The sequence below is a fragment of the Crocodylus porosus genome, unplaced genomic scaffold (genome assembly GCF_001723895.1).
Source record: "Crocodylus porosus isolate Cpor-Errol unplaced genomic scaffold, CroPor_comp1, whole genome shotgun sequence".
Classification (NCBI taxonomy): domain Eukaryota; kingdom Metazoa; phylum Chordata; order Crocodylia; family Crocodylidae; genus Crocodylus; species Crocodylus porosus.
This window is the reverse complement of record NW_017728949.1, coordinates 15022642-15027099: the sequence shown is the minus strand read 5'-3', so window position 1 is coordinate 15027099 and position 4458 is coordinate 15022642. Positions and strand designations below refer to the sequence as shown.

The 4458-nt window shown below is 40.9% G+C and overlaps 1 pseudogene; it reads right to left on the bottom strand.

The window, feature by feature from the left end:
• Positions 1-3954: 3954 nt before the first annotated feature.
• The window catches only part of LOC109322754, a 12719-nt pseudogene continuing 12215 nt past the window's right edge, over positions 3955-4458 (bottom strand).

Below are 4458 nucleotides of genomic sequence, written 5' to 3'. Positions count from 1 at the left end.
AAGGGCAAGGGACCCAAACAACATCCAGAGAACAGCTGCGAGGCTTGGGGCGTGCTAAAGGGGAGGTAGGAGGCAACCATTGCCCTTAAGGCAGGGGGCGCTGAGGCACCCCATATGGAGTAGGGGGAGGAACACTCGCACCCAGGGGGATAGAGGCAACCTCCCATCTAAACTTATTACCATCAAAGACGTGGCAGGCGAGAAACCGAGGGTGGTGAGTCCACCTTAAGTGACGGTAGGGGGGCGCTAGGGAGTTCACGGCCGCTCCTAGGCCCCACACCCTCACAATCAGATTGTGGAATAGTTTTCCAAATGAAGCAATATGGTCTTAGCTGTTTGGGACACCTAAACATGTGTCTGGCATGTGTGTGGCAACGAAGTTCTGAAGATGCTTCTTCCTTTCAGCTCTAACTGATAAGTAATGCTGAAACATACTCGTTAACATATGTTCTCTGATCAAAGGAAGGGAAGGATGGTGATAATTATTCAGTGTCACTCTACGTGCAGAGCACAGGTGAAAGAAAAGGAAAAATGGAGTTATCCATCAAAGATCTGCAAAATAGACTGGCAGTATGTTTCCTTCTGGTATTTCAACTAGAAGGAGCTTGTGAGTATACTGCTCTTTTCCCCACCCTCTTTGTCACATAAATTAGATGACTTAATAGATGTTCTAGGTATCTTTTCATAAAGAATTATGATCACCTTAAAAAATAAGCTGCAAAAAAGATTTTCTTGCCAATCTGTAACCTTTTATATCCTAAAGGTTGTAGTCTTTGGGGTAGGGACAGGGGGACAGGCATTGTTTAATACATTTTAACTGAACCCCAAACTGATTTTAAAGGTACTTACTAATTTCAATGGCCATATTCCTATGGTGCTCAGGAGTGGGTAAACACCTGCTTTTGCTAAAATTCCCTTTCTAATCTGGGAAAACACACAACAAGTAAAAAATTGGCCTCAAACCATTGTGCTTCTTTTATCGCTTTCAAAAATGTTATTGGAATAAATAAATATTACTTGGCTCACTGATTTAATCATTTTTAATTTCCTGTGTGCCTTTAGTAAACTACAGTATTCAGTTAGCCATTCTTCCCTCTGTGCATTTTGAAGTCCTAATCCTATTTTCCATCCCTGCAACTAAGTGTCATCGATACCCTGATAGCATGCTGGCTTGACCTTCTAGGTACATGCATTGCTACATGGTGGGATGGAGCCAATCTTCCTTGCCCATCCACCAATTTGAATACTTCTATTTCTCCATTGTAAGCTAATGAATAGTCCTTCTAAAACTATCTCAATTATATCAGTAAATTACATAAATATATGAATTGTCTCCCTTTCTTTTACCATTGATGCCCCATTCACTGTCGTCTTTCTCCATGCATTTTTCCAGGCTCACCCAGATAATATCCTTCTCTCTTTATGATTCCTCTTCAGTTCACTTTTTTTTTTTTCACAGTGCCTCCAGAAAGCCAGGGGTCACTGGGTATATAACCAAATTATATGTGGATTTGGTAAGCCAACACCATACCACACAACTGTATGCCACAGAATTGTACTGTCATGGCTATCTTTTCTTATTGTTGATCATTACTTGCATCTAAGACTAAACAAGGGTTATCAAGGATATGGCCTGCAGGCTGGATCTAGCCCATGGAGCTGTGTCATCTGGCCCGCAGGGTTCCTCTAGGGGTCATAAATTAGGAGATGGAGCTCACTGCTAGATTCTGGGGTAAAGAGCCCCATTGGGGGTAAATGTTGGCAGTGGCAGGACAAATGTCAGCTCTGTGTGTCCCCTTGGCTCCCTGAACTGACATACCACTATTTACCCTGCTACTAAAGGTGGGTCCGGATCTGACTTGCAAGAAGTCTTGCAGCCTGGATCTGACCCAGTAGCTGAGAGTTTGACCCATCTGATGTAGACTATAAGTTGTTGAGGGCTGGGATTCCATGTCCATGGGAATGTTGTGGAGTCTTTGATTTTCTTTAACTTTTAAACACAACTGTAGTAAGCTTCTGTTTATACACATTAGTGTGTGATTAACACACATTCTTGGTATCTTCAAATGAACAAAGTTTAATTTTTAAAGAAAATGATATTTAAAGTACAGTTGGTTTTCTCTTACGGGGTTCTATCACTGTTTTAGGTTTTTAATTTTGAGGTTTAGCACAACTATGGCTAAAGAGGCACCTTGAGAAGACTTCTGCTTACTTCACTTGAGTATAGTTATAGTTTGTTGTATTGGGCCAGATCCCATCCTACCTACTGAGTGTCTAGCTGCAATCCTGTTCCAGTCCCAGCCTGTTCCAGACTGTGTTCAAGTCCCTGCAAAAAATGTTAATGCAAAAGGTGGGTGGGTCTTCCTCCTCCTTGCTTTTTTTGTAACCCAGTCTTAAGGCTAAAATGAAGTTGTTACAAAAGCAGGTGTGTACCAATATTTCAGAGACTTGAGTAAGATGGAAGAGGATCACACTTAGATGCCTAATAAGCTTAAACGTTTCAAAATCTGACTCATGAATTCTGTTTTTTCTCTGACAGATTCAGCTGTTGAAATTTAATTGTTGATGATTTTTGAGCCGAAGGAGTAATTGGTTTTCAGATCCTAGGCTTAGGCTGCAGGGCTGGCAATTAAATGACTTCTTTGTCAACAGGGTAATTTTGATAGGGAACCATATAAGGATGAAATAACACAATGTGTTGTTTCTGGTCACATTGCTGATTTACAACTATGCTTAACAAATAAATAGCTGCAAAAATGTAAAAGAGAGGCTGGAAGGAAGATAATATTTGCGTTGTTTTATTATTTTTTGAATTACAGACAGAAATACTTTTTAAATATCCCTGAAATATACATTAGACAGTTTGACTACTCACAAAGAAGTATAAAATTCAGACAGTGTCTAAAACAACTTGCCTGTGTACATTTGAATCTGACTTTAGAATGGTAAGGGAAGAATATATTTAACACAAACTGCCCTCTTTTTTTAACAAAGGCAAACTAAATGGCATGAAAAGGGTAAAGCAGGCAAAAAAAATATGATGGCCAATTAGAGAACATTAGGATGTGATTCATAACCATTTATTACACATAGTTGGTTATGTATTCCCAAATGATCCATTGGTTAATCTTCCTGGGGTTATCAAGAGAAATAATTACAAGGAAATGAAGTACACTTGCTAGATTGTTAGTGGCTTCTCAGTGAAACAAAAATAGCTCATAGTTAAGAGACAATGATTAAAAAAAAAAAAAAAGACTAGATGCTGTTTTAGGGGAAAAAAATGATATATCAAGCATGTACCAAGGATTTCAAAATATGCAGAGGCTAAATCATTACTCAGGTACTTGTTTATTATTTAGGCCAAGGGTGTTTAAGCCCCATCCCACAGGTCAGATCCATCCCTCAGTGCTGGGTAATCCAGCCTGTGGGGCTCCACACAGATGTTGTGGGGAGCTCCATGGCCTGTCACCCTGCATGCTAGATTGAGCTTGCTGGACAGTGCAAGATTTGACCCCAGCCAGGCAGGAGTGACACAGGGCCTGATCCTGGCTAAGCCTCACATGCCAGGATTGGGCCCTGGGCCTTTGCAATACCTCCCACCCACCCAGGATCGGGCTTCAGATGAATGGAGGCAGAACAGAGCCTTGTGGTCTGATCCTGGTGCATTGGACAGTGTGCCATTCATCTGGCCCAGTGGCCAAAAATGTGAGTACCACTGATTTAGGCAGTACTTAAAGTACCCCAGCTCAGAAAAGGACTGTTGCATTTGATCTCTTCTTGTGTATTAGGTTTGTTAAAGAAGGGCATATAAACATAAGTGAAAAGAGTCCCAGTGCTTGTACAGTGATGACTGCAAATGTGCAAAAATTTCCTGAATACTCTAAAAAAAATGGTTTAATGATCTTATTAGATATTTCCTAAACCAATGCTTCCCAAACTTTTCCTCAGCATGACCCCACTTATTGCCCCATTTCCTTAACATGGCCCCTCACTCCCAACCTACAACCACCACCCCTGTGACCCCATCCCCTGATGTTGCAACCCCATTTGGGAACCACTGCCATAAACTCAAGTTCATACAAATAAGACTTTTAGAATTATTTAAGGGAAATGTGAATGTGTTTAGTCCCATGGCAATACCATCATTCTCTCTTTCAAAAGGAAACCCCCCCACTATAATGCAGTATTGGAAAAGGCCCTAAAACCAAGAACCTTCCTGATCTGTATTTTCATGTTGTTCACCGCTGTATAGATTGTCCATCTTTGGCTTTGGCATTTTTTGATCTCGTGTGAGGTACTTTGTTCATAGCTCTGTGTGGAGAAGTATCTTTGCTTGTCTAACGTTTTCAACCACTGTGTAGAAAACATTCTAGTTATTGAAGGCATGGCTATGATAGTTCATAAGTTTCATAGACATTAGGGCTGGAAGGGACCTTGGAAGATCATTGAGTCCAGCCC